Source organism: Chrysemys picta, chromosome 1, assembly GCF_011386835.1.
Source record: "Chrysemys picta bellii isolate R12L10 chromosome 1, ASM1138683v2, whole genome shotgun sequence".
NCBI classification, from domain to species: Eukaryota; Metazoa; Chordata; order Testudines; family Emydidae; genus Chrysemys; species Chrysemys picta.
In genome coordinates, this window is record NC_088791.1 from 158094654 (window position 1) to 158120242 (window position 25589).

A 25589-nucleotide genomic window follows, 5' to 3' on the forward strand; every position below is an offset into this window, starting at 1 on the left:
TCAGCAAATGATTAAGTTGAATTGCACACAAACGTACATCTGCAAGGGAGTAGACTTATTACAATGGCCTTCAATTACACGGTCAAATATTTCTCAAATAATATTGTCTTCTTGTAACTTTTGTATGCATGGGAGTACAGTCTGCTTTAGTCATCCATCATGTTTTGAGCTTTATTTTTTTTTTTCAACTTGCAGAACAATCTTTTTCTAGAGTGCAATTGAGGGGATGAGGCAGTTAACTATACAGCTAATTTACGGTAGCTGCAAATACATGCCACAAACTTTCACCATTACTTTTGTATGCAGTGGTGGTGTAGCCGTGTCGGTCCCAGGATATTAGAGAGACTAGGTGGGTGAGGTAATATTTTTTTATTGGACCAAATTCTGTTGGTAAGAAAATTGCTAGACACTAAAAATCATCTGTAGCCCTCTAACAACCCCCCACAGATGCGTTCCCCCTCCTTCCTTTCCTCCCTATGACTGGAGAAATGTTAATGGGCCACTTCACCTTGAATAGTCCCTTGAAATATGTGGTAGCTACTTATGCTAAACAATCTGTTCAAATCTTGTGACACTTTGAGTTAGTTTCCCAGATCTGAAGAAGAGCTCAGTGTAAGCTCTGAAGCTTGTCTCTTCAATAAAAGATATTACCTCATCATTATTTTTGTCATGGTTGCAGAGCTAGCTGCACTTCTGACCCCTTCTCTCTGAGTGTACCCCCTCAGGTGTTTGACCTCATGCCTTCACCTTTCTCAGAGTGGAATCATATGATTTCCACACTCTTAGCCAGTCCCAGGATACTGTGGATCAACCATGCTTACCCCAACCGATCCAACTGGGTTCAGGTACCTGCCATTCATCCTTTTGGGAGCTAGTGACCAGAAATTAATATAGTGACCCAGGAGCTCCAGAACCTGTGTAGAAGTGGGGGGTGGAGGGGTTACTGGCACTGGGACTGTGGGCCTGCCCCCTGCTTCTACTCTTCCCCCCGCCCCCAAAGCCCTACCCCCTGACCAGGCCGGAAGACTGAGCCAGGCAGTGGTAAGATCCACCCAGGGAGCCCGGGTTGCTGTGGGGAGCCCTGGAGCCTCCACCTGCCCTGGGTAGAGGTCCTGGGGGCCTAAGAACAGCCCCCAGCCCATGTCCCCACCCCCTGGGGTGCACCAGGTGGAGGGTTCGGGGCTCCTCACAGAAGCCTGTGCTCCTTGGGTGGCTCTTACCATAGCCCGGCTTTGGCTTCGGTCCTGGCCAGGGACAGGGCCTCGGGTGGCAGGAGGGGAGGAGAGGAGGAGCAGGGGCAGGGTCCCTGGCGAGTGGGGGCTGAGGCCCACCTCAGCCCCCCACCGGGAAGAAGCTGGCACTGCTAGCAGGGGCTGCGCTTCACATCAGGAAAGCTGATCACCTTGTCAGCTCCCCCACCACGAAGAAGCGCAGCCTCTGCTGCACCTGCCCGAGGCTACTATGCTCATGTTAAAAAGTGCTGGGCATGGCTCCTCTGCCCCACTCCATCCAGTCCCTCCGCACCCAGTTCCAGCACCCCTGCAATGACCAAACAGCCTACTCAAACCAAAATATAGTATTAATCTTAACTGCAAGAACAAAGCATAACACACAAGAAAAGGATTTTTAAAATTGTCTGCACTCTTCTTTAACCTAAACCCTTTTACATGGTGACAGCGGGGGTGGGAAGGAAGGCCTCCTAGCTTCTTCAGACACTCCAGAGGGTCTATAAATGTCAATCCCCCTCCTTCCCCTGAACAGTTCCCCAACATCTGCCCCCGTCCGGGGAAGAGTGCATTTTAAATCTAATCAAACATGATTACTCTGCAGTTTCTTACACGTGCACAGTTCTGCTTATGCTGTTAAAATTATCAAAACAGACTCTTAAAATTCACAGCAGGCTTCTGTCAGGCCTAAATATGCCTTTGCTCCCAACAGTATCCAAGACAGAATTCCTTACTTGCACATCACAATCTTTATGAGAAAACTAATAAAATAACCAATCCTATTACATATGGATTGCATGGTGCTCAAAAGGATTACTCAGTCCTATTGAGACTTAAGTGTTCTGGGAAAGGACTGTGTCATCTTTGATTATTTCCCTGACACAATTCAAATTTCTACCCCAGAAGTGGAACTGTTTAATGAAAGAAAGTTGCCAGTATAAGACACCCCCACATACACGCTCTAAAACGTGGCTCTACTTTGCAGTTTGAACAAATGCAGAAACTCAAAGTAGATCTCATTCAAAACTCATGTTTCAACTGATTTTTACATAAAAACCAAACAATACAAACTTGGCAAGATTTCAATTCCGAACTGTAGATCTTCGCAGTTGCACTTGAGAGGTTGCACCGGATGGATCTTTTATTTAATTTGGGAGTTAATTTACCAATATCTAACATATGATAACTATTATGTATATGGGTTGGGGGTTCAATGGAAGCTTTCAAGTTTGGAGTAGCCAGTAGTTATACAGTCTTGAAGCTCTTCCAAATATGTTCTTGGTAGCTGTTGGATTAGAAATGGGCCGACATGGGCAGGGTTAGGCTTTGCAAGAGCAAGAATTGTATATATGCAGGTTCCATTTTGTCCAACCTACCAGAATTCATAGAATCAAAAGCTTTTGGTAGATAGGAGTTCTAGGTTTTGTCACATTTCTAATTGGAAGGTGATGCACGATAAAGAGATCAGCTGCTGCTCAGGTTGAGTTAACACAATCTCTTTAAATGGGTATTATAAACGGCTACTAGCATGGGTGTGATTCATGAAGTTGTGTGTGTGTTTTAAAGCCAAAAATGGTGGAGAAGTTCAAAATTGGGTAGCAACAGACTATGCATCCCAGAGATATGGGTGATATTCCAAACAAAAAGATCCCTCAACCATGCTTTCAGCTGTTTCTATCACTTTACGTTGATCCAACAGACATTATAGGCTTCAGAGTGACAGGAGAGTGAAAATCCTGGAATCTTATTATATAGATTAAAAATATTGAGGCTAAGAGACAATCAATAAACTTGTGAGAATCTTTATTTTATATGTGCACAGATGTACATTGTAGACAGTAACATTGTAATAACTGTCTTATGGCTAAAATTTTGGATCTTTGTTTTTTTCAGATGCAGACTTCTAATGACCGATGTGACCAAGTTCAAACAAAGAAGAATAAATGGTCCCTGACAATCTATCCAGAAAGGTAACTGGCATGTTTGTTATCAATGTTCTTTATGAGCTGATAAAGCCTTTAAAAAATCTACAAAGTGTGTAGGAAACATTCTATTACTACATGTAAATAGCATTACACATAACAGTAGAATACCCAAAGTAAATACAGTAACTCCTCAAGTGAAACGATGTTAAGCGAATCCAATTTCCCCATAAGAATTAATGTAAATGGGGCAGGGGTTAAGTTCCAGGGAATTTTTTTTTTTGCCAGACAAAAGGCATTATATACATTTTAAACAATTTTAAACAAGCAATTTAATACTACAATCATCACTGCTGAGTATGAAGCTTGGTTGAGGTGGTGGAGTCAGAGAGTGGAAGAGGATGGATTTTCTGGCTGCTCCTCTTGCTGTTCTTGCAAGCACAGGCACTGACTTTGCCAGGGGCAGGGGGCTCAAACCTTGGCCCATCCACTCCACCCCTTCCCCCAAACCCCCACCCTGGACCCGCCTCTTCTTCCCCCCTCCCCCAACCTCCCCCTTTACTTCACACGCTGCGTCCTCGCTTGAGTTTCCGAGTCTCAGTCCTCTTCAGGAATGACCTGTCTGTCTGTCTCTCTTTTGCTCAGACATGCTCACACACTCATGCCCCTCCTGCTATAAAGAGCAGGGCCGGCTCCAGGCACCAGGCAACCAAGCACATGCTTGGGGCGGCACCTGGTAAGGGGCGGCCAATCTTGGGGTGGCTGGGGGCAGCGCGGCGCGGCATTCCGCCGGGGGGGGGCGTTCCGGCGGCGTGGCGTGCGGTGGGGGGGCAGCGCGGGGCGCGGCGCTCGGGGGGGGGGGTTCCGGCGGGGGGGCGGTGCGGGGCGCGGCGCTGGGGGGGGCTCCGGCGGCGCGGCACTTGGGGGGGTTTGGCAGGGGGGGGCTCGGCGGGGCGGCGCTTTTTTTTTGCTGCTTGGGGCAGCAAAAAAGTTAGAGCCGGCCCTGATAAAGAGAAAGGGGTACCATTTGCTTGCGCACTTCAAAGGATCCTGTCTCCCTGTAACTCAGAAGGAGAGCTGGGGTCTCAGGCATACTTTCTTTATAGGTGCTGTTCAGTATAAAGGTATTGAAGAACATGAACATTTGAAATTTTGGGAGGCTCTTCATTTTGCTGGTTTAACGTGTTCTTGGAATCGCTCTGTTTAAGTGGCTTCAGTCTGACATCTATATTTCCACCTACCGTTTGGGGTGCACAAGTCCTTGTTTGTGCAAACTGCATAGATATCAAACCAGGCTGTGTGTATAAATGTTGTCAACATATACAATGCTGAGCCTTTTTTTTTTTTTTGGATGCCAAAGAAACTTTATGGAAACTTATTGATATAAAAGAATAACTCTTCCAACCATGTTGATAGCTTAGAATTGAACCTTGATGCCCCAGTTTGCTTTCTAATACCAAGTTTTTATTGTAGCTCACATAGCAGTTTTAAAACTGCTATCTCTCATAGCAGAGGAACTCTTGATCTCTGTGTCATCTTGCACTCCCAATGTGGTTTCAGTAAGACTCTTTAGTAAGCAAGCAAGCAGTCACACTGAGAGCGGAAATTTATTTTTAATTTCCTGAGACATAATTTTACTCTTCTGGATAACTATACAATTAATTCAACTCCGGCTTGGTCTACACTACCCCCCCTAATTCGAACTAAGGTACGCAACTTCAGCTACGTGAATAACGTAGCTGAAGTTCGAAGTACCTTATTTCGAATTAGTTCAAACTTACCTTGGTCCACACTCGGCAGGCAGGCTCCCCCGTCGACTCCGCGGTACTCCTCTCGGCGAGCTGGAGTACCGCAGTCGACGGCGAGCACTTCCGGGTTCGACTTATCGCGTCCAGACTAGACGCGATAAGTCGAACCCAGAAGTTCGATTTCCAGCCGTCGAACTTGCCGGTAAGTGTAGCCAAGGCCTCCGATATTACTTTTCAATGGACATCTAGAATTAGATAAAGCATGAAGGCAGATAAGCAAGTTACAAGTACAGAATATTGGACCTGAATGTACTAAACTAATACCGTTGTCAGAACAATAGAATACTTCAGATTCTCTTCCCGTGTTGTTTCATCATCTTGGCCTGATTTTTGAGGACAACGGCTCCATTACTGAACGAATCCTTATTAAAATTTTTAGATCAAATACTGGCGAAAGGGTTGGAGTAACAGCTCTGAAAACTGAATTCCATTAGCTACAAAATAGAGCAATGGCAATGCAAATGTACTTGCATTGCCCAGCTAATGACCACAGTCTTAACAACTATTTTTTCACTTCTAAAACTACCACCTCTGTTTCCATTACCATACTTTCCTTGGCCACTGTGAAAGAGTTTCAGAAGGTGCAAATTGTGTTGGCAGTTTCTGAAGTAGATCATTGTCTGCTTAGGTCTGAATTATGGGGGCTCAGTCCAGGGACTAAACAGCCAGTCTGAGAACCTGGTTGCTATTAATCTGGGTAGGTGGTGCTCCATATTGCAACCCCAAGCCCCTGTACTCTCCAGTTTCTGCTTCTGAAAGTTTATAGAGTAGTGCATTTCCTGACTGATGTGGTCTCAGGAGTAAATGGATACAGTGAAATGGCAACAGAATGAAACAGTCCATTTCTTGTGGTGGTGATCCTGTGCATTAGGGAAATACAAGTGCCTGACTTGTTAGTCAGAGCTGCCACTTTCTGTGAATCTTTGGAAAACATTCTGATATTTCTTTCCTCTTTTATCATTAAGTTGCTATATGAAATGTGAGGGATTTTTGTTAAAATACTTAGTGATGCCCTGGAATTGATTGCATTCCCCTACCTAATGGCTTTTGTAATAAACTAGATCAGTTTACAAGGGTGTTTTTTTTAAGCCAGCCTCTAAATACTACAGCCTAGAACCTTGAAAATCAAGCTGTGTTCTTTCTAGCTCATGTGCAGTGACTGTTAATAACAATTCGGCAACTGAAACTTATCTGACAGGGTTTTTATTATTAATCAAATGCTAGAATAAAATCAATCTCCAGTAACTGTATTCTGATTCTGAATCCATCCTGTGCTGACAGATGTCACTTAGGGAATGAACAAGGCTTTGCCATGCTTGCCTATCATGTTGTTTGCCAGAATGGCTACCTTGTTGTGTTTATGTAACTCTGTTACAAGGATAGGTTGTTGGCCTATCACTCAACCCCCAATTTGGAGGATCATTACACTGCTTTTTGTCTGGTCCCTATCACTTGATCTGTTCTGGTAGGGCCACCCAAGCTGAAGTTTAATCTCCCACTGGCATAGCTCACAGGGTCACTGGAGCACACAAGCCTTTCCATTGAATCAAGGAGGAGTCTCCAGGGAAGGAGTAACTGTACTGGCAAAGAGTAATAGGAAATTTGTTTTTTTGTCAGCTTACTAAACATAAGACCTAGGCACACAGGTTTTTGAAGGTAATGTACGTAGCTTTGTGGAAACTTGTGCGTAATGGATTATGTTAGCTGAGTATAGGCACGTGGCCTGTTCAGTCACAATTAGCATTAATTAATGAGTTTTGCACATGCAAATTTGTGCAGTTATGTAACCCACTGTCAAGTATGTTTATAAGTCTCCTTCTGTGCTTAGTTAAGTGAAGAATACAAGTCTGTTACAGCCCCAGCTATGCAGCCTTGGCGTTAGCTCAAGTTGTAGCAGATCACATTAGTAGCTCTGGAGGTCTCCAGTTCATTCCACAACTATATAGGCCAAGATGGTGGCCATCACAGTTACATGCACTCACTTGCTTTTTGTGAACCAGACTTTTGGTTACATGGATTGTTTAATGTGCCTTTGTAATCTATAAAAATATGGATACTGGTGGCTTGATTTTTGGACTACAGCTGCACTTAAGGGACAGTCCTGCTCTTGCATATATACATACATGCAGTTCCCATTCATATCAGCCAAAAGCAAAATATCAAAACTGCTAGGGCATCCAGTATCAGAACAGATTTCGTCCTTGAACTACTATTCCTGAATCCTCACTTCGTGTTTTTCAGGAAATCCTAATCACTTCTAGAAAGCCTAGCTGTGAGATCGCAGACAGATGGCGGTTAAGTAGCAAGAGCAGCTCAGATATTAAATAATAAAGATGCTTTTTCCATGCAAATGTTCTGAGCAGTAAAAAAAGGAAAGGGATCTACAGGAGTTGTAGTTAACTTTCATTGCTATAAAATAAGACAAACCATCATGAGTAAAATTAACCATTGTTTTTTCTTTTAAATCCCTTCAAAGTGTCAGATAGTGTGCTAACAGAACACTTAGGTAGGAAAGAAAGTGACCGTGTGGGCGGGAAATAAAACCCTCTCTATGCGTAAGACTTCCAAAGAAGCAATTCCCCAGGTTCCATGGTGTGAGGGGGTAAAAATAAGAAGCCAAAAACCTCTTTGCCAAATCCATGCATGATTCATTTGTTAGCTGCCTTTGCAGTTGAACCTGAAATATCTGAAGGCAGATAAACAGTTTTATCCACTTACCCAGAAATGGCAGGGAAGTATCATTCTCTGCCCTCCATGCATTCAAGATTTGTTCCTATGCCAGATGAAAACAGTTTGGGTTCAAAACTGACACAGAACAGAACCTTTCTACCAATGCTAAGAAGGGTGTGTGCAGTGAATGGTCAATAGCAACTGATACAGTTAAACTTGCATGTTTCTCTGTAGGCGCTCACTATAAAGGCCAGACATTTTGTTCAAATCCCACCTTCAATCTAAAAATCGCTAACCTTCTAATATTATTGTCACGGCGCTCGTGGAGCTCCCCTTCTGGACACTCACAAGGCTGTTGTGTTTGGGTCTCACCATGCTGTAGTTGTGTATTCTTAAGCTTCCCTTAGTATGGGTAGGCTCCACCACTGTCTGTCTTTGGCATACTTTTTGGGTATAGATTCTGTTTGTCACCACTTCATGGAACTGGGACACCCCCACCCTACCCCAACTCCTTAAGCACATCCCTTCCCAAAGCTCGAACCTTGTGGGGACTCTGGGTTATCGTTTACCTCTCCAGGGACATGTGGTAGATAAAGCAAACAGACACCAGCTTTGGAAGTTTCCTAACAAAACTTGTCTTTATCTTAGACAGCACAAGGGATATACAAATTTAGACAGAAACAATAAAACACCTATACACCATTCCCCGCATCAGCTTCCTCTCCTCATTTGAAGATTCTTTGGGATCTGGCCAGAGCACTGTAGGGAGTCCAGGATTCCCCTCCCATCCCATTGCTTCTCCTCCAAATCATAGCGTAGTGTGTCTGTGTCCTGCAGCCGGTTTCTTTCTGTTGTGGTTGTTGTCCTCATACCTCCCCACCCCACAAATGGCCAGTGAGAGACCTTTTCTTTTGTAACTTCAAGTCTCCTTTGCCCCCACCCACACTATAATCAACCTTGTCAGATAACCAAAGTCCCATCCAGGTGGTCCCTTGCTTAGTTACCAGCCCACTTAAGCAGAACCAGTTTTCTTGGCTTGACCACCACCTTTAGCGTATCCAGATAGATGTATTCAAATGTCGGCGAGTCTTGATAGAATGTTTACACAACCCAGACTTGCAGTCCAGATAATCACACTGGTTTAAGCATACAAAGAACTCCATCCTCTTTGGAACCCATTTTTAGGTAGTTGAAGGCTGCTATCAAATCCCCCCTTACTCTTTTCTCTTCTGCAGACTAAACAAGCCCAGTTCCCTCAGCCTCTCCTTGTAAGTCATGTGCCCCAGCCCCCTGATCATTTTCATTGCCCTCCGCTGGACTCTCTCTAATTTGTCCACATCCTTTCTGTAGCGGGGGGCCCAAAACTGGACACAATACTCCAGATGTGGCCTCACCAGTGCCGAATAGAGGGGAATAATCACTTCCCTCGATCTGCTGGCAATGCTTCTACTAATGCAGGCCAATATGCTGTTAGCCTTCTTGGCAAGAAGGGCACACTGCTGACTCATATCCAGCTTCTCGTCCACTGTAATCCCCAGGTCCTTTTCTGCAGAACTGCTGCTTAGCTATTTGAGTTCATAATCTCAAACAGAATTCATAAATTGTGCATAGACAGAGTCTATATTTTATATAAAAAAGGGCACTATATCAACACTGGCCTATATATATATATATATATATATATATATATATATATATATATATTAAAAGGGACAAAGTACAACATCGAATTGCATATAACTCAGTCACATCCCTCAAGTATTGGCCTTTCTTTTGCCGTTCCCATGCTCTTATTAACCCATTCTCGCCACAAAGAATTAACCTGCTACCCATTCATTGTCAGGATGACTCTGCATATGTTACAGCTTTCCCCCGCCTTCTATCTGTCTGTTCAGGGCAGAGCGTAACTAGAAGTGTTTACAGTCTCCCCGTTACTATTTTTGTACAGTGCCTACTGCGTGGGACCTGGGACCTGATTTGGAACTTTAGGCAATACAAGAATAATTTTTTTAAAGAATACAGAACAATGCAGCTGTGAAATTTTAATGTCCATAGCTATGTATATGTCTTAAACCAGAGGTTCTCAAACTGTGGTCAGTGAGCTCTATTCAGGTGGTCCACGGATAGTTCCCTCTAAGGTGTGCGCCTCGGCAGCCACACACAAGAGAATGAAGGGCCACCCACCTAATTAGTGGAGCCGCGCAGGCATGGCTCCACTAATTAGGTGCATGGACCCTGGAGAAGCCTCACATGTAAGGTGAGGTGGTGGCCTTGGGGGGAATAGGGAGTAGGTGGGAGGGGGCAGTGGGGTAAGAAGAAGGGGTGGGGGGAATTTGGGACATGCAGGGCTGCGGTGGCCAGAGAAACAGGCGACTTTCCCCAGCTCCAGGGCTGCGGCTGCTGGGGCGAGACCCTCCTCCTTCCCAGCCCCAGCTCAGGGGCTGCTGTGGCGGTGGAGGGAGGGAGAGACCACCCCCTTTCTTTCCAGCCTGAGCTTGGGGGCTGCCGCAGCAGGGGAGAGAGGGCACATCCATCACATTAGAAAGGTAAGACTACTGATATTAAAATATGAGATGTGTGCTTTTATTTGTAGAACAAAAAAAGTTTATTATTTTTTAGTATAGCACTTTTTATCCAAAATGCTTTACAATAGTTAGCTAATGGTACAAAAACATTTGGAAAGATCATTAAGTGGTCTGCTGAGACCCTCAGCAATTTTCAAGTGGTCTATGGAGGGAAAAAATGTTTGAAAACCACTGGCTTAAAGGACATATTCTGAATCTGATTATCAAAGTGGCATTTAATGCATTAAGAAGCTAAGAGTACTTAAATCCTATTCGGAGAGATTTGGGACTAGCTTAAATTTTTCTTCACAATACTCATTCAGCTGTTTTAACTTTTTTTCTTTTCTGTTTTTTTTCCTTAAGATTTTCTTTGTTCCAATGGAAGCCCAATATTCCCTTAGGCCTTACCACGAAGACATTAACATCTTCTGTTATCTGCCAGTGTTACCTTGTGTTTTTAATTTTTAGATTCCCAATTGGTTTGTGCACCATAATGCCTTAATCTTATAAGTGACACTTGGGAATAATTACAGAAAGTTATAACATTTTCCTTGTGCACTTCTTGGCCCATTACAGTGTGAACAGAATACAGAAGTACACCAATTTTGATGCAGAAATTTCCTGAGATCTCATTCTTCTCCTTCTAAACATCTCTTTCCTGAATTATTACATAGGAACAAAGAGCTTTCTATCTTACATGCTTTTTCCTTCCTTACCACCATTTGTTTTCCTGTGCTCACCTTCTAATATTTCAGTTATTTGGTTTAAATGCCTGTGCTGAAAAAACATAGTTAACCAGACTTGGCTGAATTAAGGAAAAACCTAAAAGTGTTAAGGAACTTTATGCTGCTTTTTTGCCTTAATAATAAGTGGCCTATCTAGGTACCTGTTAGCATAGGTGCTGACTACTGGAGTACCCATGAGGAAAAAAATAGTGGGTGCCCAGCACCCACTAGCAGGCCCCTCCTAGTGTGTAGACCCGCTTATACCAGCAAAACCCTCTAACATGGATGAACCTATACTGGTATAAACGTTCTTATGTTGGTACAAGCAACCGGCATAAACCGTATCAGAACAAGCATAGTTATACTGCTATACCTTCTATACGCTAGAGCTTTTAATGGCATAGCTACACCAGTAAAAATCACACTCCTTACTGAGATAGCTATGCCAGTAAAACTTTTCAATGTAGATCAGGCCCAAGACAGGAGACAACATGTAGGTTTCGGCTGACTGGGAGCACAAGGAAACACTTAGACGATATTGGTCAGCATGATAGGCGGTGATCTCAGCATGCTAGCTGCCTGAGTTAAGGTGTGTAGTATGGGTTTAGTTTTGTTGTATGCATCCAAAGAACTTCAGAAGGCATTTGGGTTTCTTAGCAACCTTGAATACCTGTCATATCACAAGTATTTGTTTAGGTATTGTTGCACAGGTGATACCTCTTTTCTAAAAGAAACCTTCTTAGATGTTAGTTTTATTTTCACAGTATTGAAAACTGGCTTGATAACTCCAGTAAGCTTATATAAAAGACATGAGCTTGGTCTGAAATTGCTTTTATACGTCTGAACTGGATTGGACAAGTCTCTTATTGGAACAGCAACACTAGCAGATGTTTTCCCTTGTGCAGTTTCCAAAGACAACCACGTTGGTTGACACTTGCAAATAACGTAAACAAAACCAATGATGCGGGGACATTGGCCATGTGATAATCTTAAACAAGCATGTTCCTGGCATCCTTTTAAAAAAACCGCAATGTAGTAATTTTAGTGATTTGCCATTAGTGATAAGCTGCTTCGGTACAACAAAAATGTTTATTTTTCAGACATACTGTCTGACATAAGTAGAAGTTTCTTCTAGTTAGTCATTTCTACTTTATTTTCCTGAGAAATAAAGCAGTAGGGTCTTATACTGAGCAGCCTACCTCACTCTTACAGAGCTGTGAATTGGAATGAAGGTAAACTTTTTCTTATAATTTATTCTCAGCGTGGTGATGGTGCCCAAGAGGCAGAGTTACCAGTGATCTAAATGTTTTTCCTCTTTACTTTTTTTTTTTAAACATGAGCCAAATTCTTTTTTACATGTGCTGTGAGTAGATGACCCCACATCTGCCTAATTGCGGTTTGTTGCATCTTTCTCTGAAGCATCTGGTGCTGGTTGCTGTCAAACAAGATAGATGGACCATGGGTCTATGGGTCTGATCATTCCTGTATTTCTTTGACTTCAGTGGTAGTGTGTGTGGATCAGAGGGCAGTTTGGCTTCGGTAGCACTATTCTGGTTTAGAAGAAAAATTGCTCCAATTGAGAGCAGACAGGATTTTTTAAATAACACTCAGACAAAATTTGATCCAATTTTTCTCTTTAGTTGGCAACATTAAGATATAGCAACTCTCTACCAAAGCCACCACCTCAAGAACTTTCACATGAATTAAATTCCAGATTGTGCCATTCTAGATTTACAAAAATGACTTCATACCTAGAGGGGGAAAAAACTAGGCCATTAAATATTGATGCCAGAGATTTCAATCTTATCCCAGTTCTTGGCAGGGCTGCTGGACCAATTTGTATAGTGGGGGTGCTGAGAGCCACTGAACCAAATTGTAAATCCTGTATATGATGGAAACCACTTCAAGCCGGGGGGGCTGCTGTACCCCCAGTACCCCTAGTTCCAGCACCTATGGTTCTTGGGACAGACACTTGCAGTTATTTGTATATCAGGGGTTTCCTCACTATGACCATGACAACTTAATTTGGGGCCCAGGATAGAGAATGAGATTTTGCATGGAACTGGGTATGTACCTCACAAGGCATCAGAATTACCCTGAATTGTGGCATGTTCAGAGTGAGATTAAGAAAATCTCTCTGCAGTAGCTTTCTGTGTCTGTGGGGGCAGATGGGTAAGGAAGCAGTGCATCCAAATGGCATATGCAAGGGAGGAATGTAGATCAGCCTTTCTGCTTGTTTGCGTTTAACGCTTGTCTCTTAAATAACACTCAGATACCACTGTGATGTGTGCAATATAAATAACTAGACTATTCTTTTTAGTAAGTTTAGACAAAATATTCCATGTCCAGATTTGCCCTTTCCAAATATATACAAATACACCTCTGCCCTGATATAACGCTGTCCGCAGGAGCCAAAAAACCTTACCGCGTTATAGGTGAAACCATGTTATATTGAACTTGCTTTTATCTGCCGGAGTGTGCAGCCCCCCCCCCCTCCCCCGGAGCACTGCTTTACCGCGTTATATCGGGTCGCATTATATTGGGGTAGAGGTGTACTATTATTGCGCAAGAGCAACAATCAGACTCACTAAATAGGGACTTGGCAGCTTCAAGAGTTTCGCAAATTCTAATCGTAATAGAAAAGGATGGCCTAAAATATTTACAGAGGTTTCATGACAGTGGGGGGCGGGTGGGAAGACACAAAAAAAAAAACCTAATTCAAATGAAGGGCCTGGCTGCTGCCATATGGTGGATAGTGAATTTCAGTTTTGTACTGTGTACCTGCTGTCTCAATCTTTCCAGGCTAAGTAAGATGGATGGATGAGAAAAAACTTATAATGGTGGCCAATACAGGAACAGTTTATCCACAACAGTATTGGTGCAGGCATTATGAACTCTTGCTAGTTAGCATAGCTAGGTGAGGCTTATCATTTTGAGCTGCTAATAATACTTGTGAGATTACCAAGAAACAGTTGCTGTTTGACCTTGGCTAAATCACTTCACCTTTATTCCCATTTGCCTAAGGGTATGTCTACACTACAAAATTAGGTCGAATTTATAGAAGCTGGTTTTTTAGAAATCGTTTTTATACAGTCGATTTTGTGTGTCCCCACATAAAATGCTCTAAGTGCATTAAGTCGGCAGACTGCGTCCACAGTACCGAGGCTAGCGTCAACTTCCAGAGCGTTGCACTGTGAGTAGCTATCCCACAGTTCCCTCAGTCTCCGCCGCCCATTGGAATTCTGGGTTGAGATCCCAATGCCTGATGAGGCAAAAACAGTGTCGTGGGGATTCTGGGTACATGTCGTCAGGTGTGTCGTCGTTCCCCCCCCCCCCCACCCCCCCCCCACCCCCCCCGTGAGAGCAACGGCAGACAATCATTTTGGGCCTTTTTTCCTGGGTTACCTGTGCAGACGACATACCACGGCAAGCTTGGAGCCTGCTCAGCTCAGCTCACCGTCACCATATGTCATCTGGGTGCCGGCAGACGTGGGACTGCATTGCTAAACAGCAGCAGCTAATTGCCTTTTGGCAGTAGACGGGCAGTATGACTGGTAGCTGTCATCGGCATACTGGGTGCTGGCAGACATGGGACTGCATTGCTATACAGCAGCAGCTCCTTGCCTTTTGGCAGCAGATGCTGTATTACGATTGGTATCCGTCGTCATCATACTCCTCAGTGAGTTCGGTCAGAGGTGCCTGGGCAGACATGTTTTGTCTCCTGGAGACTCAGTCCTGCCGGCAGTCCTATTGCACCGTCTTGACGATGATGGCTAGCGATCGTAATGCAGTATCTTCTGCCAAGCACCCAGAAGTTGCCGATGGCTATCAGTCATGCTGCACCGTCTGCTGCCAGCCTAAGATGTAAAAGATAGATGAACCAGATTTGTTCTGTATTCATTTGCTTCCCCCTCCTTCCATGAAATCAACGGCCTGCTAAACCCAGGGTTTTGAGTTCAATCTTTGGGGGGGCCATTCTGTGTGACAGTTGTTTGTTTGTGTTTCTCCCTGATGCACAGCTACCTTTGATGATTTTAATTCCCTGTAAGCCATGTCATCAGTCGCCCCCTCCCTCCCTCCATCAGACAATAGTTTCGCGCCTTTTTTCAGCCCAGACGCCATAGCACTGGGATCATGGAGCCCACTCAGATCACCGCAGCAATTATGAGCACTATGAACACCATGCACATTATCCTGGAGTATCCCCCCGGCTCACTCTACTTCCCTGTAAGCTAACCACACGTCCCTCCCCCCTTCGATCACCGCTTGCAGAGGCAATAAACTCATTGTTACTTCACATTCATGCATTCTTTATTGATTCATCACACCCATAGGGGGATAACTGACAAGGTAGCCTGGGAGTGGTGGGGGAGGAGGGAAGCGCCGGGTGGGGTGGGGAAGGAGGGAAGGACAAGGACACACTGCACTTTAAAACTTATTGAAGGCCAGCCTTCTGTTGCTTGGGCAATCCTCTGGGGTGGAGTGGCTTTGTGGCCGGAGGCCCCCCCTCCCGCGTTCTTGGGCGTCTGGGTGAGAAGGCTATAGAACTTGGGGAGGAGGGCTGTTGGTTACACAGGGGCTGTAGTGGCGGTCTCTGCTCCTGCTGCCTTTCCTGCAGCTCAACCATATGCTGGAGCATATCAGTTTGATGCTCCAGCAGCCGGAGCATCGACTCTTGCCTTCTGTCAGCAATCTGATGCCACCTATCCTCTTCAGCCCGCCACTTGCTCTCTTCAGCCCGCGATTCAGCCTGCCACCTCTCCTCTCGTTCATATTGTGCTTTTCTGCACTGTGACTGTAGGGAGCCAGGGTGGCTTCCCTCCGAACCTGAGGGTAAAGTGCCTTTCCCTCAGCCTGAGTGGGCGGGGCCAGCCCAAGCTCGCTCCACCCCCCGGAAGGGGAGGGGTGGAACAGGAAGTATAAAGGGCGGGGCCCTTAGCTCAGTTATGGCAGCACCAGGGAGGGAGGCAGACACAGACCGCGGGCTGCTCCCTTCAGAGCCTGCTGCCACACCAGGGGAGGCCCTGGACCCATGGAAACCTCACCTGGAGGACGGACTGGGGCTGCCAGGATTGCCTGCTGCCGAGTACCCAGAGGAATTGGAGGAGCCGGAGGGGGAGCGGGAGCTGCCAGCAGCCGAGTACCCAGAGGAGCTGGAGGAGCCTGAGCCTGAGGGGGAGCCAGAGCTGCCAGCAGCGGACTACCCCGACGCACTCACGGGACCAGAGGGATTCGGGCGAGCAATCGGGTAGGAAGTAGCCCAGGGACAGAGCTGCACAGTGGTGAGTCTATGTAGCGGGACGACCCCGCTGACCCAGTGGTGGGACCCTCGTTCTGCCACTGTCAGGGCCCTGGGCTGGAGCGCAGTGGTGTAGGGTGGGCCTGTGTTCCCCTACCCGGCAGAGCCACGCCGGGACCTTAGCTGGCGCTCCCCTGCCTGAGGGGCGCGCTACAGACTCTGGCTGGCGGCCGCCCCGCCGCTAATTCCCCGCTGAAGGAGGCGTGACCCAGGCCGGCCAGTGACCTCGTAGCTCCCCACCGCCCCCTAGCGGGTAGGTGGGCCGACGCCGATCACAGTGACATTGTCTGCCTCCACGCATTCTGCTGTGCTCTGTCAGCGTGGGAGGACATCTGGAGCTCAGAGAACATATCATCCCGAGTGCACCTTTTTCTCCTTCTAATCTTCACTAGCCTCTGCGAAGCAGAAACATTTGCAGCTGGTGGAGGAAAAGGGAGAGGTGGTTAAAAAGACACATATTAGAGAACAATGGGTACACTCTTTCACGTTAAATTTTGCTGTTCACATTACACAGCGCATGTGCTTTCATTACAAGGTCGCATTTTTCCTCTTGTATTGAGGGCCTGCTGGTTTGGTGTGAGAGATCACTCACGCAGTGCCAGGCAACAGATTTTGGCTTGCAAGCAGCCACGATAAGCCACAGTCTTTTGGCTTTTTTAACCTTCACAACATGTGGGAATGGTTTCAAACAGCAGCGCCTTCATTTCCCATACCAAGGACCAGTTGGGTTGGCCATTTAAAATGGGTTTGCAATGTAAAAGGAGGGGCTGCGGTTTCCGGGTTAACATTCAGCACAAACCCAGCTAACCTACCCCCCCCCCCCAAATTCTCTGGGAGATAACTTCACCCCTCCCCCACACCGCGTGGCTAACAGCGGGGAATATTTCTGTTCAGCCGAGCAGGAATGGGCACCTCTTAATGTCCCCTTAATAAAATCACCCCATTTCAACCAGGTGACCGTGAATGATATCACTCTCCTGAGGAAAACAAAGAGAGATAAGGAATGGATGTTGTCTGCATGCCAGCAAACACCGGGACCATACGCTGCCATGCTTTGTTATGCAATGATTCCAGACTACGTGCTACTGGCCTGGCGTGGTAAAGTATCCTACCATGGCGGATGGAATAAGGCAGCCCTCCCCAGAAACCTTTTGCAAAGGCTTTGGGAGTACATCAAGGAGAGCTTTCTGGAGATGTCCCTGGAGGATTTCCGCTCCATCCCCATACATGTTAACAGACTTTTCCAGTAGCTGCACTGGCTGCGAATGCCAGGGCAAATTAATCATTAAACACGCTTGCTTTTAAACCATGTGTAATATTTACAAAGGTACACTCACCAGAGGTCCCTTGTGCGCCCTCAGGGTCTGGGAGCGTTCCTTGGTGGGTTCAGGGTTTACTGCCTCCAGGTCCAGGGTGAAAAACGTATCCTGGCTGTTGGGGAAACCGGTTTCTCCACTTCCTTGCTGGGAGCTATCTTCATTGTCTTCATTATCATCTTCCTCGTCCCCCAAAACCACTTCCGTGTTGCGTGATTCTCCATTGATGGAGTCAAAGCACAGGGTTGGGGTAGTGGTGTTTGCACCCTCTAGCATGGCATGCAGCTCACCGTAGAAGCGGCATGTCTGCGGCTCTGCCCCGGACCTTCCGTTTGCCTCTCTGGTTTTGTGGTAGGCTTGCCTTAGCTCCTTAATTTTCACGTGGCACTGCTGTGCGTCCCTGTTATGGCCTCTGTCCTTCATCCCCTTTGAGATTTTTTTCTAATGTTTTGGCATTTCGTTTACTGCAACGGAGTTCAGCTAGCACTGATTCATCTCCCCATATGGCGAGCAGATCCCGTACCTCCCGTTCAGTCCATGCTGGAGCTCTTTTGCGATCCTGGGACTCCATCATGGTTACCTGTGCTGATGAGCTCTGCATGGTCACCTGTGCTCTCCATGCTGAGCAAACAGGAAATGAAATTCAAAATTTCGCAGGCCTTTTCCTGTCTACCTGGCCAGTGCATCTGAGTTGAGAGTGCTGTCCAGAGCGGTCACAATGAAGCACTCTGGGATAGCTCCCGGAGGCCAATAACATCGAATTCCATCCACACTACCCCAAATCTGACCCGGAAAGGCCGATTTCAGCGCTAATCCCCTCATCGGAGGTGGAGTACAGAAATCGGTTTAAAGGGCCCTTATAGTCGAAAAAAGGGCTTCGTCGTGTGGACGTATCCAGGCTCAATTCGATTTAATGCTGCTAAATTCGACCTAAATTCGTAGTGTAGACCAGGCCCTAAGTGTAAAATGGAGATCTTAGATCACTTATAAAAATGGTAAGTAATAAATATTATGGTAACAGAGGTCTGTTGTCCAGGATATGCCACTGAGAGAAATGTATAAATAGGCAACTTCATGCCCAGTCACTCTGGCTCTCAAACAGAAACGAGAAGGACTGAGGATTACTTGGTGGTCCTTGTGTGTGTCATTTGGGGTATGCAAGAAAACTCTTACTACCTCCTTCTGTACACTTTCACAGAATTGGTATTGTTTCATGCATGTGTTTTTTAGTGTTCTAGATGGTATACAGTATATTCCTGCAGTGAAGGCATTTAGTACTTGATATTGAGTATTTATTCCTCCTGTGATTGACCTAGGCCTTGTCTAAACACAAAAGTTGTACCATTTTAATTATATTGGTATAATTTAAATTGGTACATCCACCAGCCCTACCAAACCCACATGTGGACGCAATTATACTGTTATAAGAGTACCTTATATCAGGGGTTCTCAACCTTTTTTTTTTTCTGAGGTCCCTCCCAACATGCTATCAAAACTCCAGGGCCCTGCTGTGCCACAGCTGTTTTTCTGCATCTAAAAGCCAGGACCGGTGTTAAGGGGTAGCAAGCCAGCCAATTCCCCGGGGCTCCATGACACAGGGGAGACCACAAACCTAAGTTGCTCAGGCTTTGGCTTCAGCCCCGGGTGGTGAGGCTTGGGGCCCCGGGCTGCAGTCCTGCGCAGCGGGGCTTTGGCTTTCTGTTCTGGGCCTTAGCAAGTCTAACACCAGCCATGCTTGGCAGAACCCCAGAAACCTGTCCGCGGCACCACCACCCCTGGGGGCCCCAGACCCCTGGTTGAGAACCACTGCCTTATTCCACTATAGCTTATTTCTGTACAGGAAGGGGAATAAACTAGAACAGTAGAAGGCACCTGTCAGACAGTGACTGGCCCCTATAAGGGGAGATGGGCCCAGCCCCACCTGTGACTGATCAGTTGCCTCCCAGGTGAGGGTATGAAGTTAAGGGTCAGGTGATAGTCTGAAGAGCACTTGGTCTGAATAAAGGCCAGCGAGAGCTCAGTTTGAGCTGGAGAAGTGCAGGATGGCCCCTGCAGGAGTCCCTGGGTTAGAGCAAGGACTAGGAGAGGCTGAGAGGAGAAAGGCCTCTGGGGACTGCAATCCACTTTGGTCAGGAGAATAACTTAGTTTTTAATTATTTCATGAGTTTATGCAATAAATTGTGCCCTGAAACAGTCTCTGGCATGGCATTGCTCTCTCCTGGGCTGGTGAGACAACTTGGCAGCTTTGCAGCACCTTCCTGCTGGTATAAATGTGTCCATGCTAGGGATAGTACCAATATATTTATAATAGGGGTGTGGGGTTTTTGTTTTTAAACTAACATAGTTAAGCCAGAACAAAACCTCTGTGTTGGCCAAGCCTTAGGGCACATAGGGAGAAGAAAGAGTTGGGGGATAAGGAAGAGAGAACCATCTGAGAAAAGTACAATATAGAAGATTCCGCCCGAACCTTCATTGGTTCCTCAAATCAACCCAAAAATGCTGCCCAGTCTGGATAAAACTGCTTCCCTCTCCTACCTTTTGTTATTGCTTTCATCCTCTAAAAAAGAATTTGAAGACCTGGATTCAATTCCTAGTTCTGTTACTGGCTTGCTGTGTAACATTAAAGAAATGGAGACACTGTGGTTAAATGGGGTGCTATTGCCAATTGTTGCAAGGTCTTAGCTGAAAGGAGCTATGAAGTATATAATCTGTCTTCAGTGCGGTTCAGGTTAAAATCCTGTGCACCAAGTAGAAACTTTAGGGGTTAGTAATGTAGAGATTAGTAAAATGCAGTATGTTAAACTGAATTCTACAGCAATTGGCTTTTCTGTCCTTCTCTTAGATGGTATGCAACCAATGAAAGGAGAGTGTTTACATCTGAAGCTTAGCTAGATGCACACTAGTGAAGTTGAGATGTTCCATAGTGTATGCCAGCCAAATTCCAGAAACCTGTCAGGTTGTTATGCAAATACATTGCTTTAATTAGCTCTCAAATGCCATTATTCATTGCTTAAACATCCAAACTTGTATAAGTTGGTCAGCCACCGCTGCCCCTAGGTAGTTTGTATAAAGTAGTTTATGCATCACTTTAATAGGTGTTTTGTGCTGACTTTTTATAAATCTTCCTTAAAATCACACAAAATCTAGTAATAAAACATGTACTCTTATCTGTGATCCCTTGAAGTCTACCAGCATTTGAGTCCAATTCAACTTAAGTGTAATGTCTGGCAAGCTTTTGTAAGCTTAATACATGTTCTTAATAAAAAAAAAATTGGTATGGTTTGTTACATAACTAGTCTGTCAGAATGCACAGTGCTTTTTGTACTGTGCAGTGCTTTTCATCCCAGGATTTCAATGTATAATGTGTGGGTGAGTGCATTCATAGAGCTGCCTTCTGCTGGATATAATATCAAACCTTCACATGTCTGCTGCTTTCTAATGCCAGAATTTTCAAAAATGCTCTGCACTCGCAGCTGGAGCAAGACATTCAAAACAGCTCAGCACCTTGGGTGTAGAGAGCCCTTGCAAATCTAGCCCCACAATGTTGTATGCTCCACTACCCTACTGGAGAATCTGTCAGTTCAAGTGGAAGAAACCTCTGGCTTGGAAGCTGAAGATCTTGACATTTTTCTGCAACGCCAGGGGTGTGTTGTTCAGTGGCCAGCATTAAACCATGCGTCTTTTTACCCTGGATTAATTATTAGTCTGATGTGTTTCCACCTGCTCCTCCTTAAATTTACAAAAGGCCTTTAAATCCTGCCTGAAACCTCTCCCTATAAGAATTTGGCTAATAAATTAATGACCATCTTAAACATTAAACTCAGATTGGAGAGAACTAACTATGGAACTAACAAAATGCAACCTTCACTTCATTCCTATTGCTGCCCATTCCTTGTTTTTGGTATCTTCTATTTAGATGGCAAGCTCTTTCAAACATCTGTCTGAAATGCTTCACTACTGGTGCTGTACAAAACATTTTACGAACTACACAATATCAAATGAGGCAGACAAATATTATCTCCATATTACAGAGGAGAAAACTGAGACATGGCAGTTGTAAATTGTCGAATGCCACACCGCAGCTCAGTGGTAGAGAATAGAACTCAGATGTTCCAATTCTAAGTTATCTTAAAAGATTTTCCCATCCTGTTGGGGTTACCATGCCTGCCTGAGCCAGAGTTCTTCCATGTTTAACTCTGATCGACCTTAACAACCAAGGACAGGAATTGGAATGTGTAAATAGCTAGTTAGCAATTACGACCTTGCTCATTTCAGGTACCAAACAATAATGATGAGGTTTGCATGTTTCTAGCTGGGGAAGGGGTAATAAACTAAGGGTAAACAGGACCAAATAACTGTTTAGAGAGAAGTTACTAACAAGCTAGATTTATAGCCCTAGAATGATTTAGTTGCTTAAATGTATGAACATGCCTTTGGTAGAGAGGGGAGGGGGAGTAGAGGAGGGGTGGTAGAGAGGGGGAGAGAGGGGGGGCTTAGTTGTAAAATGTATAAAGAAGAGAGAAACTGTTTTTGCTGGTGTGCTCGATTTGAGACTTGCCTGTCTCCTTGCACCACTTTGAGATCTCAAATAAACTTTGATTGTTTCTCCACCCCGGTATGTTTATTGGCGTGAAGCACTCCGGGCAACGAACCTCACTGTTGCTGTCCTCGGGCCCCTGTGCCGGCAACAATCCCATAGCTTGGAGGGAGAAGAGAGGTTAGTTTCTTAGTTATCCTATTTCTGTGTAGTGGGACTTAGCACTGCAAAGCAGTTATTTCCTTAAATTTGCCCCAACTTGAAATTTTATCTGGTTAAATGGCTTGACATTAAATGTGTATTTCTCAACTTCACTATCACAAAAGGAAAAATAAACTTCAGCATGCACAAGACTGCAATACACCTGCCTAGCTACTGCAGAAGCAACATCTGTTGCCTGAGCTATTGGTTATGAATTAATTAGAATTCCCAATTAACATTTTATGATATCGGCAGGGTTCTACCTCAAGATCAGACCCAGACTTATTAGAGTTCTCACTATGATGAGGACCCTTGTGTGCGAGGGACAGACACACATTTAGGAAAGGCCTTCTGACCTTGTAATGTTTTTATTAGCACAATTAACAAAATCACAAACATTCCAACCTAGCAAAGTAGATAGAGATAAAACAGAATGGTCAAAATGTCCGGCATTTAGAGCATTCATATACTTGCGTCATCTTTTGCAGAGACCTAGAACCATGGAGACAGGTGGTCCATAAGTGGTCCTATTGCTGGCATGCCAAAAAGATCCCAATGGCTTAGACCGGGGTAGGCAATCTATGGCATGGGTGTCGAAGGCGGCACGCGAACTGATTTTCAGTGGCACTCACACTGCCCAGGTCCTGGCCACTGGTCCGGGGGGCTCTGCATTTTAATTTAATTTTAAATGAAGCTTTTTAAACATTTTTAAAACCTTATTTACTTTACATACAATAATAGTTGTTATATAGACTTAGAGAAAGAGACCTTCTAAAAACGTTAAAATGTATTATTGCACGCGAAACCTTAAATCGGAGTGAATAAATGAAGACTCGGCACACCACTTCTGAAAGGTTGCCGACCACTGGCTTAGACTGTGCTCAACCCTTTTATAGGGTTAGAGGGCCACCACAAATATTCATAAGGATGTTTGGCTTCTTCTGTCCTAAACCTCCAATTCTTCTCCTCTTATAGGTTATTAAGCCATTTACCGCAAACTTATTAGCGTGCATGTGTGTGTGTATATGTGTGTTATCTACACATATGCGCGCGCACACACACACACACATATATATATAAATAAAAGAATGTTATGGTAACCAATTGTACATACATACATTAGATATATTTATATCTTAAAATATCCAAAGCTAGCATTGACTGGTATTCTGTATGACTAAACGGCTAATAGGTAAACCACTTATTACAATATTCTGTCTTTTATGATCTAAGGTTCCTCGTGTTTACCTAGTAACATTAAGGCTGGCTAGGCCTTATGCTTTAATTTGGCTAAACAGTTGTCTTACAGGCTAGAGGTCTGTAGGCTCACTGTGTTACTACCTTCAGTTTTATCTATGCTTACCTAGCAAATACCTATTCTGATAGGCTACACATCTGAGAGCACAAGTGACCTAAAACGCTACTGCAAAGCTCTGACTGTAATGGTATGATAAAGACTCAAAGTGCTTTTGCTGACCTTTCTCAAATCTTGGGAGCTACAATGTCTGACTAGAACTTTCAGTGGGCTAGCTCAATAGGAGCCTGCCAACTCTGCTGCAGATATGGGCTCGGTTGGATTAACAACCGGTCTGGCTCTCTGGTGGCAAATGTAAGTGGATTTGGTGGTCCATCAGTTTCCTAGCAAACATGTCATGTGACAATAGTAAATCATTAATTGTTTGTTCAGTGTTTAGAAGTGAGTTGAGTAAGGAAAATAGCATCCTTAAAGTCATTCTCTCTCTCCGTTGGACTACAGTGACTCTGCTTATAGATTTCCTTGACCACCTCCTGCTTTTCCTGCTATAGTTTGGAACAGGTAGTATACATTCTTGTCAAGTATCTGTGTGACAAATACAGTCACAACTGCCACTCTTATTGATTACACTCTTGAAGGATGGAAATTGATTTTTCTCCTTATTCCTAGCCCCATTGCCTCAACCCTATGGAGAAGAACCAGAACGGCAGGACAGAAGGAGAGTAAGGAAGGGGGAATGTCAATCAATGCATATAGTGGACTACTCAAGAGAAACCTCTATTCAGCATACAGTGGTGGGCACAACCAGTGTTAGGATGTCTAAAGCAGGGTTTGCCAAACTTCTGAAAGCTGAGTGCTCTCCACCTCCCCTTCAGGAAAATTAGAACCATGTGTTTTAAAGGCTTACCTATTTTAATTTCTCCCCTTTCTGTGCTCTGCCCCACCTTACCTCAAACATTGCAGAAATGCATAAAGAACAATGAAAAATGATTGGAAGCATGGAAAATTTCCATATGAAGAATGGGGGAAATTAAGCCTGTTTTGAGAGGAGACAAATAAGAATGGATGGAATAGACATATACACCATTAATGAACAGTATATGTGCAAACAAAAGCCCTTTCAATCCAACAAAGGTAGCAATTTTTTTAACTCTTTGTGTTTTTCCACCCCCACTAACCTGTGGAACTCTCTGCTAACATTAAGGCCAAAAGCTTAATGGAATTCCTAGAAGAATTGAATGCTTGTGTGCATGGGAACATCCAATTAACTAGAAAGAAAAGATCAGAACCTTCAGACTTTGGCCAGCCTCTAACTGGGGTTAGGACGAAACATTATTGTTCGCTTTAGGGTTTCTTGAATCTTCCTCTCAAACAGATAGTACTGGGCACTGTCATATGAGATACAGAACTGGATGATCACTGGTCTGATATGGACAGTGGCAACACAAACTTTGATAGGAATTGCCATACCTACCCTGGTCTGTAGATAGATAAGTATTTCTGACTCTTCAGCTGTCAAGGCATGATACACAAATCCACTTTAAAATTCTTTAAAATGCAAAGAGTATTAATGCTAAGCATAAGTGTGCAGATGGGGGATTCAGAATAAAACTGTGTGGTGTTAGTTGTTGGGCAAGTGCTCCAGCTGATCTATTTCATTCATTTACTTTAAATTGATGATCACAGTATTTAATCCTTTTACTGACTGTCTGTTAATTTGAGGAGGTTCTACAAAATGCCTAGCAGTTGTGAACCTCTGCTGCTCTCTGGTGGTATGAAGCAAAGTAGATTACACAAAGTGAGGATTCTCAGAAGGGAGTACCTTTACTGTATAGATGCTCAAAACAAAGTTTGGATCTGTTTTTCAAACATGCCAGTATTCAGTTGTCTTTCTGAGTATATAATGTTTCTGTTGGAAGGTCAGTGAGATTAGGTGTATTTATAATCTCTCCAGCACGCTATATTTATTCATACTACAAACCAAATATTTTTCTCCCTTTTATAGCAGTGTCAGAATGAGCAATATAACAAACATAACTAGAGCAATTCAAAAACTGAATTAGTAT

The 25589-nt window shown here is 44.5% G+C and overlaps 1 protein-coding gene across 1 annotated transcript in view; it reads left to right on the top strand.

The window, feature by feature from the left end:
* LOC101940241 (putative protein ARB2BP) overlaps window positions 1-25589 on the top strand; it is a 260593-nt gene that overhangs the window by 19764 nt on the left and 215240 nt on the right. Inside the window, exon 2 of the mRNA XM_065588138.1 lies at window positions 3120-3196. The gene's annotated coding sequence lies outside the window, so the exon portion shown is untranslated. The remainder of the gene's footprint in view (window positions 1-3119; window positions 3197-25589) is intronic.